Source organism: Vicugna pacos, chromosome 4 (assembly GCF_048564905.1).
Source record: "Vicugna pacos chromosome 4, VicPac4, whole genome shotgun sequence".
NCBI lineage: Eukaryota > Metazoa > Chordata > Mammalia > Artiodactyla > Camelidae > Vicugna > Vicugna pacos.
The window spans coordinates 30062853-30077718 of record NC_132990.1 but is presented as its reverse complement, the minus strand read 5'-3'; the positions used below and the strand labels follow the sequence as shown (position 1 = coordinate 30077718).

The 14866-nt window shown below is 39.9% G+C and overlaps 1 long non-coding RNA gene across 4 annotated transcripts in view; it reads right to left on the bottom strand.

Moving 5' to 3' along the window:
* LOC140696028 (uncharacterized) overlaps nt 1–12729 on the bottom strand; it is a 46192-nt gene extending 33463 nt beyond the window's left edge. For all 4 annotated transcript variants that reach the window (XR_012071954.1, XR_012071952.1, XR_012071953.1 and 1 more), the window contains exons 1-2: nt 12623–12729; nt 2426–2555 (exon numbers count right to left, since the gene is read on the bottom strand). This is a non-coding gene — a long non-coding RNA (uncharacterized lncRNA). The remainder of the gene's footprint in view (nt 1–2425; nt 2556–12622) is intronic.
* Between the last annotated feature and the right edge of the window lie 2137 nt (nt 12730–14866).

Sequence of the window (14866 nt, the reverse complement as noted above, 5' to 3'; positions counted from 1 at the left end):
ATTGCCTGATTGGCTGTCACAAGTCACATGGCCAAGCCCAGAGTTAATGTGAGAAGGGATTAAACAAGCATGTGATTATTCAAAGGTGTGATTCATTGACCATCCCAGTGTAATGGTCTAATACAGCTATGAACAGGGAACAGCTACCTGCATTTCCCATAAACTGCAGTTTCCTGGAAGGTCATTTTATATGCTGCCTTCTGGGGAAAAACTGCACCCAAACAGGTACCTGGTAGAGGTAAGGATTTTTCAGGAAACTATTTAAAGTAAAAGTAATTTTTAGAAAAGAAATCTTGTTTGCATCTAACTGGCCCATTGAAATAATCTCTCAGGTGGTAGTACTGACATCACAAATACTTTATTTCTCTAACCTCTGAGCACAAAATGGAGCAACGGGGACCAGTTGAAGCTTTTGGTTATACGGAGGTAAACGGTGCTTTTTTCAGTGTGAACCATGTCCTTAGGACAACTCTGCATTTAGGAAGTTATTCATGAGACTAACCCACAAAAATGAAGGTGGGAAGAAGCTTAGCAGAGTTCTAAAATTAGAGGAAATGGAGGTGAGAAGTCTAGGAGGTCCCTGTGCTAATGTTAGGAAATTAAGCACATAAAAGAATTTTCCCCTGACAAGACTTTTTCTATGAATTGCATAGTCTTGGTCTCACATTGCTTCCTCTTCATCTTCTTAACTATTCTTAGCACTCTCCATATTGCTTGAGGAATTGAAAAGGCATCATTATTCGGAGTAATTATAATTTCTCTCCTCTCTAAGAATGTTGCCCTTCTAAGGGTGGGAAAATTGCATGGAAATAAGTGGACTTTGCTGTGAGAGGACTTTGATCGAATCTTTATAATTTCACCTACTCTCTTGAACCCCATTTAAAGATGTGGGATCTCCAGTTGAATTATGTACCTTACAAACAGGGTTGTGACCACACAGAGTGTCTTGTAGATTGGGAAGTACTCCCTTATGTTTTTGAGTTATTTTCTTTGTTACTACCCTAAGCAAATGGAGAGAGAGAGAGAGAAATTGAGGAAGAGAGAGAGAGAGAGAAAGAGATGGAGGGTGGAAGCAGAATGATAGTTCTCCATTCTGAGGTCTTTTAAAGAAAGTTGAGAAATTATATTAATATCTTGAAGCATCCCAATGATTCAAACTCTTCTATACTCAGCTTAAGTTTATGAACAAGGTGCCTAGTCCATACTCTGAACTATCAGAACAAGGGAGCAGGTTAGACGAGAGTGACCCTCTCCCTTCCCCAGATCACTGTTCCACATGTACTTGGACCCCCGAGTCAATTTCCTGAAGCTCACATTATGGGGCATGCTCTGGGGTGATATCTTACATAGGCAACCTAAAACCTCCCTTGGTGTTAGGCATGATTCTAGCGTCCAGGCATTACTTCATCTCAGGAAAAGTTTTATAATATTTGCTTAGGTTATATAACTATATATATCTGAGAAAATTATGATTAGTTTCCATCTAAGCTACATCAGCACCAAGTCAGATGGTGGATAAAGGCCCCCTCTTATTTTTTTTTTTTTTAACTGAAAGGGAAAAGTCACTTTCCTTTCTGCAAACTGAGTTAATTTGCTAAAGGTTTCATAGCGGGTAGGTGAGTCAGAGGCAACTCACACACTGCCTCACCTCCTGGGCAGTCACAAAGATTACACCAAGCTCTAAAAATCCCAAGGCATTTGCACATAATGTTAATGAGGCTGTGGCTCAGGTGAAGCTGCAAATCCCAACAGATGACAAGCTGCAAATTGGGTGAGCTGTTGCTGGCCTCCTGGTGAAGGAGAACAGGGCTCTTGTGAGAAGGTGCTAGCTGATACAAACGTCTGATTATGACAATGCGGTGATGAAGTTCAGCCCAGAAAATTAGACAGGACAGCCCTCTGGCAAGGCTGCCTCTTTCCTCTTTGTCACATCATCTTTTTAAGACTATCTCCCCGTATCTTCTTAAACCCTGTACTTGGTCCCTGTCTATCTGTATCTTGTGTGAAGTTTTTGCCTTTTTGTTGTCCGTAGGGTAATGTGACAGCCACTAATTATGACATCTAAAGTCTTACTGAGTCTGTTCCCAGTCCTCTTTTCCCACCTACTCTCTGACCATTTTACTTGCTCCTCCCTCTGTTAAGATAAGCAAGCAACTAGACTCCATAGTTTTCCACCCAAGCCTTTGTTCCTTCAGTTTCTTCTGCCCAGAATGTTTTCTTGCCATTTCTCCACCCAAAGTCATTGTATTCATCCTCAAGATAATAGCATTTCAACTTTGTGAATTCCCTTCCTTTCATTTTCCCTCTAATAGATGGAACTAATCCATCATTTCACTATACCATTCTAGCATTTTGCATATACCTACCCATTATAGAGACTTAGACTTATAATCAAATAAAGTTATTCTAAGTAATGTTTCTTTACCTCCTGCAGAAGTCCCTTGAGGGCTGGGTCCAAATCTCTTCCATATATGCATTGCCATTTTCAGATTCTCTCATAGTCCTTAAACCTGATGTAGTTGGTGGCTCAAAGATGTGGAACTGACATGCAGGAACTGAAAATCAAGTCCTACATTATCACCAACGGAACATAAGACAAAGTCCAGGATATTAAACTGTGATGGTTAAATTGTGTGTTAACTCGGCAAGGCTGTGGTCCCCAGTTTGGTCAAACACTGGTCAAGATGTTCTTGTGAGGGTGTTTTATAATTGTGATTAACGTCTGCAATCAATTGACTTTAAGTAAAGGAAATTGACCTTGATTATGTCTGCGGGCCTTATCTAATCAGTTGAAAGCCTCAAGGGCATAAATGGATTTCCTGGAGAGGAAGGAGCTCTAACCCCAGGATAGGAACATGGAAATTTGTCTAAATTTCCAGCTTGCTGGTCTGCCCTATGACTTTCAGACTCAAGACCATAACATCCACTCCTGCCTGAGTCTCCAATCTGCTGGCCTGTCTTACAGATTTTAAAATCAAGACAACAACATCAAATCTTGCCTGAGTTTCCAACCCACTGGTCAAATTTCAGATTTGTCAGTGCCCAAAATCATGTGACCCAGTTCCTTAAAATATGTCTTCATATTTATCTTCTCTTGATTCTGTTTCTCTGAAGAAGCCTTCTGATATGCAAAGCAACTAACTGGAAGGAGAGTAGAAGCAGAGGTATGGAATCTAACTGGGGAAAAGAAACCAGAAAAGTAAGAAACAAGAAATAGAAGAGAATTTGACTGTCCAAAACTATACAGATTCCAGATGTGAAATGTAAGCATAGTGGCTTTTTATGTTTCCGAGGTTTGTGTGAGTCAGCCAACTTTAAAGAATCAACTTGGCAATACTTCAGATGTAGTAGACATTAAGTAAATGTTGCTGAATGAACAAATGAGTGCATTTGTGAATAAATTGATCAACGCTGTTTTCTCCTCCTTTGCAACAACTTAATAGCTGGAAATACTGGGAATCATGGTATGCTGAGATAATTTTGACTCCCGGGCAAGATAACCACCAATCTGGTGAAGTGTTCTTTCACACTGATACTTGGAACTGTGGAATGATCAAATTACACCGAGGGAAGGTGATAGAGTTCCACTTTTAGAAACGTAACATGTTAAGTAGGATAGCTTTCTTAGGATAAGAATGATGCAGGCAAGCAGATAATGGTCGGCCACTAGTGCCAACTTCTTTAGCTTCCTGTTGAAACCTCCATGGAAGCTATCAAAGGCCCGGGGCAGTCCTTTGCTACAAACATCATCCTTCTAGTAACATCTGCTCACTGGGCAAAGGATCAATTATCTCCATGGAGGAGGTATTGCTGCCAGTCCTCAAGGCAAAAAGCCTGCATGCTAGACCTTCCTTGGACAACATCCCAGAAGCTTGAATTTAGCCTCTGGACATCATTTAATCTCAGTCAAAGGATTGCAGTCTTTTTCTCCAGGTATATGCAAAATGCATACCTCAGAGGAAGTGGCAGACAATGTTGTAGTTTTTAAAATGGCTTGGGCACAGTCGTGAACAGCAGAGCTCTGATGACTTCTACTGATTATCAGGAAAAATATAAGGGTCAAACATCTCTTCCATCTATATTCTGTTGTCCACTGTGGCTCTCATGTTATCTTTTGTTCTTTTATTCAACAAAAATTTCTTGAGGATGTTGTGTGTTCAAGGTGTTATTGTGGGAGAGGAGCTACAGGGATAAATCAAATGTAAACCTTTTCCTGCAGCTAGCAGAAACACAAGTTATTTCAATTTAAAAGGAATGGAGGGAGCTTCACCATCTGACTTGGTGCTGGTGTAGCTTAGATGGAAATTAATTGTCACACTCTCAGATATGTGTGGTTATTTAACTCAAGCAAATATTAAAGACCTTTTCCTCAGATGAAATAATGCCTGGAGGCAAAGATAAGGTTTGATATAAATTTATCTATAAGTATTCAGGGGGACAAAAACCAAATAATTTCTAGCAAGGACAGTTTTCCCAAAACCAATTTAAGCATGAGGGTCCTCTTGCAGAGAAATACTATGTATGAATAAAATTCCAAGAGACATTTTTTGGCAAATGCTGCAGTCAAGCTTTTAGATTTATTCTTTCCCTTGGGAGTTTGATAGTTATCCATTCTTTCCCAGCTACATGCTTTGGAGCACTAGACTTCCACTTGAGATTAATTTGAGTTCTGGGGGAATATGGATTCTCAGGTCAAGTAAATTTGGGATTAAGAAAAACTGCATACTTAATCTCTTCCCTCTTCAACTCAGATTTTCAATCCATTTCAGGTGTCTCAGCATTTTAAGATGTTAAGGGGCAACATCTATTAACATTTATTAAGGGGCAACATTTATTAACATGTTAGATGTTCTAAGATGCCCAGCAGAAAATAATTCTGATTAGGACATATTCAAATAGGAGACTTAGGACGACTTCATGGTGACATTTAAGATAAGCTTTAAGGGGACAGAAAGGATTGTTGTTGAGAACAAAGGGTCTTTCCTTGGTTAGAGCCTCTCCTCCTTGCCTGGCATGATCTCTAGCCACATAACTTCTTTGCAGAACTAACATTGCCTCCGTACATTTCCTTGTCATCTCTTTGGTTAAAGGGCCTGAGGAAAGGGAGCCTCTTTCCTCCTTTACCTCAGCATTGTTGGGCAGTTCCATACCTGAGGTCTCTCTGATATGATTCCCAAGATCTAGGAGTCAATGCCTAAGAATTTTTAGTGCCCCTTTTGGCACTGCTCTTTATGTCCCCGAGCAGCAACATCTCAGGATTGTATAGTAAGAGTTGGACTTGAGCTGAGAAGTGACATATTTTCTGCTGATGGAGTTCTTAACTAGGGAAGTCCTTCCAAGTGGAGCTTTTGTGGCTTTGCCAGAATAAATGGAGGATGAGTGAGATCGCTGGTAGTATTCTTGAGTGTGAAGCCAAAAGGAAAATTGCAAGGAACTTGACAGGTTGAAAGTGATCTGGTAGAGAAGCAAGAGGGAGAAGAAATAATTTAAGCTTAACTATTGGCGTGCAGGTCTTGAGTTGTCTTTCTTATTGGGACATTTAAAAGGAGGAGGGAAGGAAAATGAAGGAAGGGGGAAAATGAAGGAAGGGATAAAATGAAGAAGGAGATTAACCATTTGACTTTCTTCGTTGCCTACCCGTTTCACTTTTGGGCCATCTTGAAAGCCTGAGTTTGAGATATTTATCTTTTCTCCACCCTTTCCTTTTACATACATTCACTCTCTGATTACTACACACAAACACACCCACATCTCACTCAAAATCTGGCTTTAACATGAGATTCCAGAAAATTCCCTATCTCCAGAGAATTTTATAAAAATCATCACATTTTTGTTATCCAATTCAACTCTCTGTCTTTAAACAAGAGATTTGGCTTCTATATCACAAAGCCAGTCTTCCAAAAGAACCAGTACCTGACCAATCCCCATTTCTGACAATAGTAAAAACTATTCAATCACTTTTAGGTATTTTTTGAGCTGATTCAGCAGTAACTCAGCTATTTCCAGTTTACACTTTAGCTCTAACCAGTCCCCTCAATCTTTTTTCCCCAGAATTCCCTCTACCTCCCATCAGATTCTTAAAAGGCTTTGGTAACAGCCCAGTAATGGCACTGGAGAGGCAAGGGTCTACTTTCTTGGTTTTATCTCCTCTCAGTCATTGATGATGTCCTGGTACAGCTTGTGTTTTGACCCCAGGAATGTCCAATGGTTGCTAGAGAAGGCAGTAACTGGACAGGGTGCAGATGTTCATTTAGTATGTACTCAATTCTCTGACGCTGGCAATCTTGGGTAAACTGCAGCCATGTTCTCCTTCAGTCTCCAGCTTGGGTAATATACTTATGCATTCTGATATGAAGTCTTCCCTGGCCTGGCTGAGGAAATTCTCTAAACAAAATCCTGTATTTCTGTACAGTGGACCCAACTCTCTCTCATTAATGGAAGGAAAATACAAGATGGTGATCTTAGGCCCCACGGATGCTAAGATTTGTCTTGTCACCATGTCTATTGATCTCTGTCATCACTAGGTATGGGAAATACTTGCCAACCTCCGTTCTTAAAAGAGTAAGTAAACAAACAAATAGGGAAAACAAAATTAAAACATTTCATAAAAGGAGCAGGACATCGATCTCCCTACTCCAGAAGTACCCAAACTTCTGGGATATCCTCTACTATTCTCCTCAATCCCTTCTATTTGTACAGAGAAGGAGTGATGGGCAAGACACACTCCAGTAGGGCTTCTTTCTTGCTTCTTATATGCTATGCATTTTCATGTCTGAAACTCAGAGGATTCATTAGCTCATCTTGGGCAGAAAGAAAATAGCATTTCCCTCTAGGTATCTCTGAACAAATTGCTTTTGACTCACACCATGTTGATCCCTTTTGAACTGAGAAGCTTAGAATGTGGCTTCTCTGTGGGAGCTCTCTCTACTGCAAAGATGCCCCTTTACTTATCTGCCAAGTGGGCAGGGGTCTGAAGCTATGGTGAGTCGGGCTAAATTAGTATGGCAGTGCTTACTTTGAAGTAGCATTTTTGCCCCATATGTACAACCATATAACAACTATATATATATAATTTCTCCAGGCTTCAGGAGCCACCCTCCTTTTAATACACAAATAATGGAGGACCAAGTCATGTGGCTGTGTGGCTGCAGCTTTTATCACCTTTCCATCCCTAGATATTTATGAGCATTTTCCAGAGAATTCTTCTATTTGTCACAAATTTTTTTTATCTCTATAGTCAGCCTCTTATACTGGACTACTACCATTGTCTTGAAGTTTCTTTTTGCCAAAATTCTGAGACAGAGAGGAAACAGTTTCCTCCCTTATCCACCGCCCCCCAAATATATCTAAGAGCCAGTGATAATATTTAATAACACAGAATTGCAAAGAAGGAAAGACCATTTTTAACTCCAGCAGCCACATCTCTCCCCAGTCTCCACCATACGCTACATTGCAAAGGCCAGTCTACCCTACAAGCTGAGCTGGAAATCTGTAATGACTCAAATGTGATGGACGTTTATTTCCAACTCACATAAAATTCAGAGTGGATTTTCACAATTGAGAGTGGGTCTTCTTCAAGCAATTAATCAGAGCTCTAGACTCTTCTACCCTGGGACCCTGCGATCTTCATTTGACAGCTTTCAAGAATACTGTGCTAATCTGCATTGAGCCAGAGGAAAGAGAAGAAGCAGAGAGGATCAGATTTGGGAGTTCTTCTGGGCATCAGGCCTGGAAAATTACTTTCTTTCATTTTCCATTGACTAAAACTCTGTCCTGTGGCCACACCTACCTGAAAGGGAATCTGGAAAGGTAGCCCAAGTACATACCCACAAAGAAAAAGATTTGGCTTGGTGAGCAAGTAACTGATTTCAAAGTGGAAAACCAGCCCATCTTGTCTCCAGTAGGCAGTGGCTATCAAGCAACACAGCAATGTTTAGAGATAACAACTCTCCTCATAGCTAAGACAGACTTTTACATGATTACACTTATAACACATTCCAGAATAGGAGCTTGGCTTTCCATGTGATAACCTGAAAGCCCAATAGAAAGCAATTCAAAAAAAATATCTACCTCTCAAGATGGATTTTGCTCTTGTCTCTAGAATAATAGAAATGTACAACTCTTTAGAAATATTGGTATCCACTTGCAGATAATGACATTACAATTATATCTATCTATGTGGATATATTTAGCTTTTCCCATTTGTATTTAGAAGACAATGGATTCTGTTTTCCTCTATTGCTGAAAGAAGTTTCTCTTTGCTTTTACAAATAAATCTTTTAGAACTGCAAGCTTAGTTTTCTGAAACTGCGTGAAGGATAAATCTGACATGAGGGTAATAGTGCTCTTCGACTAGGGAGTAGGATAGTTAACTGGAACATAAAGTTAGCACAATCATTTATAATGGGAAAATCATCACAGAACTGCTGTGTACATTACAACTTAGATGACTAAATTCAATTTGCTACAAGAAACATAGTCTAACAAATACATTTTCCTCTAATAACGTACAGAGAGTAAACACAATATCTAATAACAAATATATAAACCATTTTGTAGTAACTGTAGCCTCAAGGTTAAGGATTATATTCTATGAGAAATAAAAATAAAACATATATGTAAGGAGCAGAATGTCGCAGGGGAGGTTCTGGTCATTTTTGGCAAATAAGCTGCCTATAAACTCAGTCTCATATTGTTGAGATATTTGTAATGTTTATATGTGCCTCTATCAGGGTTTTCACACACACATTGCTTGGCATATTCAAAGGTACTTGAGTCATCCATCTTTTTATCCTCTAAAGATTTCTCAGTAAATACAATTATGACTTATGATCAGTGGTTTTAATACAAAATTTATTTTACATTGTTAAATCTAAGATTGGGGTCTCATAAATGTCCATTTCTATTCTTTCTTTTTAGAAAATACCTCTAAGATATATCCACTCCAGTTACTGAACAACATACTAGAAACTTGTCGAAAAGCCAAAGTTAGCCTCTTTGTTTCCTTGATCTGTCTTTATGTTTACTCTACATGTGTGTTACTCCTACTCGGGGTGTGCGCATGTGCCTGCATGTGTTGTGGGTACGTGTGTGACTAAGCAACAAGTCAGGATTCATTACAAACAACAGAAATTGACTTCAGGTAATTAAGCAGAAAAGAATGTGTGGGGAGATGTTTATCCAGCTCACAAACAGGTGGAAATCCTAGAGAACCAAGCTTACTAGGGAGGCAGGTTGCCAGGACTGGAGCCAAAAATCCTAACTTAAGAAGGGTTTGGTCAGGGCCCCGCAGCGGATGCAGCAGGTTGCCACTCCTGATGTTTGTGCTCTTGCTAGTACTGGACGTTAACGTGACCCCTGATTGAACCCTGTTTCCTGCTTGAAGTTGTTGGGATTATTTACCTATATTCAAGCTTCCAGGCTTCAGAGAGAACCAGTGTCTGGGCTTTTTGGCTCCTAGGAACTAGAAAGTAAGTCCCTGTTTCTGCACAGGATTCACATGATAGTGTATTCTCCAAACCTAGGACAAGGTTCAAATGTGAATTAACCATGGCCAAGACAGTATGTGTACACCATAGTGGATTGAAATGAAGAGTTTGACTCCATTTTTTAATGTCTGGCTTCTGACAACTTTTGAGCCTCACCCTTCCTCCCTCTGCCTCTTGTGCCTCACATCTGGACAAGCGGATCAGAAGTCCTGGGTGCTTCTTCCTTTGGTGCCAGCAGGAGATTCAAACCACAAGGCCCCTGCCATGTAGGACTCTCACCCTAGCCCCACCTTCTAACTGCAATAAACCAAGACCTGTCTCCTTCCCTTGCTCTCTCAAACTGTTTCAGACCTGCTTGAGAGGCATGCCCTGCCTTCCAGAGACCTCTGTTATGTCAGTAATAAACCTTTTCATATCCTTTTGCTATTTATGTGATATCATCATTCACAACATCACACTAAACCTGGGAGAGAGTCCAGCTGCCTCTATAGGTGACCCATAATATGGATTAACAAAATGGTACAGAAAGAAATTCTAGTTAATTTTTCACAGGATTCTTTTATGTAATAAACATCCTTAGTGCATTCAAAACAGCATTTATAATAAATAGATATCCTAGAACTTATCCCTTTCATAATGGAAACATAGGCAACTCCAACCTTTTTATAAAAGAAAATATTCCGAACTCTGGAGTGTGAAGTTGAGGTGCCTGCTTTGCCTGATGGTTAGATGAGGGAGCTTGGAACCTATTTCGGGCTGTGGACAAAATGAGCATATTTCCCTGAATAAATAGGAAAGAACTCTTCCCTGGGGACTGTGATTTAATTTGTATTCTAAGGGAAGTCAATTTAATAAAGCATACGAAGATGGAAGGACCCTTGTATGAGCATCTAGGCCACCCATTCTTCAGTCCACTTTTTAGCATCTATGACCAATCTAGTATCCTTAACTAAACGTCCAATCACCTTCTGCTGGGAAACCTCCAGTGAAGATTAGTCCTTCTTTGGACAAATCTGATTTATAGAAAATCCTTTTATCTATTGCTCCACCCTGAGCTCCTCGTACTACTTGTCACAGCCACCTGGAGCAGTCTGAGTATATCTCTTGTGTTCAGAAGCCCCAGTTTGATTTAATCAGTGTCTTACCTGCTCACCTATGCCCCTCTCATTCTCCCAGAAATATCAACTGAAGGCTGTAGAGACATGTTTACAGTCATTCCCGCCTATTGACTAAAAGTCTCACAAGAAAATGTAGAACACCAAATGACTAATTTATTTTTTACAGTGATGAGCTGCCCAGGTGTGCTTTTTAGCTTTAATAATTTTGAAGAGGAAAAGCTCTTTCTATGCTCTTCAGAAAAGAACTGACCTGTGATTTATGCTCTAGCTCCAGTCGGCCTGTTGAGTATATTATGTGCTGCTTTTACTGGCAAGGAAAGCCTGTTTACTTGCTCCTGCTATAATAATAAAGCCTCCTTTCTTAGTCTATGCTGACAGAAGCAGGCTGAGTGTGCTTTGGGTTCTAAAGCACCCTATTTATAGCCCCATTGCCGAAGAATCTCTATTCATTGCAGTGCTGGATTTGCAGGTTCTCATTCTGTGTCTGTGAAGGCAGGCACAGATACATGCAAGGGGCAGGAATCGGAAATCTCAGGGCTGGCTGGTCCCTAGCTACCTTCTGTGGATAGGCTGGGAAATATCCTTGGAGGTTAAACAAAAGTCCTTTCTAGTGTATCAAGAATGGAAGTGGTATTGAATCAAATCACAGAGACTAGGGAGGCTTTGGGTCCACCCACAGGAGTTTTCATGGGTTAAAGGCTTCTAGTTTTATTATAGACCCTGTCTTAACATAAAAACTTGGTATCTGTCACAGGTGCACTTCTGAATAAACTGCTTTTTAGAACAAACCATGATTGGTTATTTCCTTCAATTTATTTGATTTCTCTAAGGAGACATCATTCTGGAAGCTCACAGAAAATTTATCATGTAGGAACCTTTTATTCTGCACACCTTCCAGTGATCTGGTTAGAAAGAGAAAGAGCTTGAGAGAGCAGTCCTAAGAAATCTTTATCTGAAGCTGAAGTCTGTTCCTGAAACAGAGGAGAGGTAAAAACCAAAGAAGACTGTATGTAAAGTACCATCTGGATGCAAACTGTAAGAAAGAAGCCTAGGGATAGACCAGCCTGTTGGAGATTCAGTGGGAGAATTGGAAGGGAGACTGAGAACCTGGTGGAGAATCGAGAGTGGACTGGGAGGTCGCAAGGAGAAGAGAGATTCTGTACTGGGGCTTCAAGCCCATGACTTTCTGGCTATAAGAATGGATCCCATATTCCTGCCTTCAAAACTTGGTCTTCACTTCCTCCACTTAGAATTCCCTCCTCCTCGATTTCATCTGTTAAAATGTTGTCTGTTCTTTAGAGCTCACAGTAACACTGCTATCAACGGTATTCGTGCACAATAGACATTCTCAATTAAAAAAGACTCTAATTTCAGAGTTGGATGTTTGGCATGAGAAGATAAACCTTTGTGACATCACCCTATACATCCCCTGTACCATATTATATTCTATTTGTACCTCTCATAAGACTCTTTTCATATTCAGCCCTGTATTAGGTATCTTAGTATCCCCTATTACATAAAAAGTTCCTTTAAGGTAATTGCTGCATTTAATTCATCCTTGCACCCTTAGACAAGCAAAAATGTCTGGTAAACAGCACCCACTTAATGATTATCTACTGTCAGAGTGTCTGTAATTTTTTAAACATATCTTCAGGATACTTTGTACAGCAGATAATCTGAGTGATTTAAATATGACTATGTCTGTCCCTCATGGTGTGATTACCCAGTGAACTTTTAAAATTTTTATTTCCCATTCTACTGAGATTAGATTTATAAAAATGAGCAGAAGATAGAGCAGTCGTGCATCTTCGAGGCATTTGGTGAGGATCTAGAAGATGTGGGTAGAAGTTAAGGTTGGCATCAAATGATAGTATGATCAGGATTAGAAAGCCTGAATTGTGCCGACCTCAACTCTCCATGGGTTTGACTGTAGGGAGTAACAGCAGAATGATAATCCGGGCATCACTTACTCAAAGCAGCGCAATTCAAAGCCTCATTCTGAAGTTTAGATAGTACCTTTTTCCTTCCTTCCCCTTCTCCTCCTGCCAGTTCCCATCTACATCTTGAGGCTGGCATGATCAAGTGTGCTTAAGGAGGGAGACAGAAAGATGGCTGGACCCCAAGGGAAGCTTTAAATTCACTTACCAAATAGCCAGTTGGAATGGGAAAGCATGTGTCTATGGTGGGTGGAGCCTGGGTTCTTGCCTCATAATGCACAGTGACTGTGCTCACTAGTAATTATGGCCTAAAAGGACTTTTTATGTAGTAAGGGGACTAATGTAACTAATACAGGGTCTAGTATGACAAGAGACTTAAGAGAGGTACAAATAGAATATGATGTGACAGGGGATATGGAGGATGAAGTCACAAAGGTTTACCTTGGCGTGGGAAGTAAGGAACTGGAAGTTCTCCTCTTTTGTGGATGATGGTTTTGTGATTGCAGCAATTCTGAGCAAGAGTTTTTGGTCTTTCCACTTACTCATCATGATACTTCTGTGTATGAATTCCTCCGATGGCACCTGATTAGTTTCATAATGAAGGCCAACTCCTCAGTCTATGGTCCTCTGTCATTGCGAGCACTGCCTCTCCCCATGCAGCCCTGATGACAAAGCCCTTGTCATTTCCTTAACCTGATGTGCTGATCTTTGCTCTTTACCACGCTGTTTTCTCTGCCTAGAATGTGTTTCTCAAACCTGTCCAACTGATAGAATCCTACTCGTCTTTTAAAATGCTGTGCAGTTTTACAGGGGACAAGATGTTTAAGCTGACTTTCTGGGGTAGAACTGAGTTATTCCAGAGCAACTTATTTCATACTGTTCTGTTGCAATGATTCATTGATATAAGGCTTCCTTCTTAGTCTGGAAGCCCCTTGAGGGTAGGAATCTTATGTTATTTTTATGGTCCATAAAATGCCAGTAACTTGCCCAGTATTAAAGAAAAAGAAATGAGTGCTTGTTAAATAACCGCATCAATGAAAGAATGAATGACAAACAGTCCAGGTGACCAGCTTATCAACTACTGCCTATCAAGACAGGCAGGTAACTTTATCAGTAACAAGCTCCTTGCTAATAGCATCTTGTAGAGAAAGCAGTTGGAATGCTACGAGGATCTTTGTTAGCTCAAAACTTATTTTCTTAGTTCAGAACATCTCAGAGGGGGAGAAGAATTTTGTGTTTTTACTGAATAAATTGCAAAGTATTACCATGCTGGTATGGATGAGCAGAAGTTCACCCCTCCTATGGTTTACTTTCATTATTAGAAACAAAAAAAGTATTCATAGTTATTATTTACTTTATTCTTAGTCTATGCCATGTATTTAACTCCTCACAAAAACTTCCTAAGAGAAGTGCTGTCCTTGTTTTATAAGGGAGGAACAGGCTTTGAAAAGTGAAGCTAATTGCCCAAGTTATGCTGCTATTCAGTGAAGGAGCCCAGATTCACACCTCGGTTGACCTGCTCTAAATTTCATGTGTGTTAGACACAACTGTCTTTTGAAGGTTAAATGCAGTTCCATAGGGGTCCCTCTAGTCAACCTTGGATTTTGTTTCTTCTTGGCAACTGTTTCAACATGTTTCAGATGATTATTGACTTTCTTTAAATTGACAAGATATGTATATTTTTAAATGACAAGGTATATCTTTTAATGGTAAAATTGTCAATGTATGTTTTCATTCAAGAGACTTTAGGCTACCATAATCCTAGAATCTAGATCTCAGTATAATATTTGAGTCATTCTGATTATTTTTCATATGAGGAAATGAGGCTGAAAGAGATTATGTGACTTGCCCAAATTACAGTGAGTGGCAGAGCTGAAATTAGATACTCGACCTCTGGATTTCTGTTTTGTGATTCTTCACATTTCAGCAAACTGAGTCCCATCTTCTGCTTGCAGTCTTCAATGCTTTCAGTGAATGACCTTTAGCAAGTTATATGATCTTTCTGTGCCAGAGTCTAATTAGTGCTCCAAGAAGGTTGTAGTGGTCCACTTCTCAATTTGTGAGGACAATAATTAATAGCTATAAAACACCCTGCAATACACAGCACTATCCAAACACCAACATGGCACAACCAAGTCTATTTCATAGTAATTAACTTAGCATCCAATAAGGGAGAAATCAGTAGAGCAATTCCTGAATGACTTTGTGTAAATGACCATTTCTTCTCTATCTTGAAAGTGTTCCACAACCAGGAAAAGGAATCAAACTATGCATATGAATGTATCACAGGATGTTTTGTAGATGACTATCGTTTTTCTGCTCT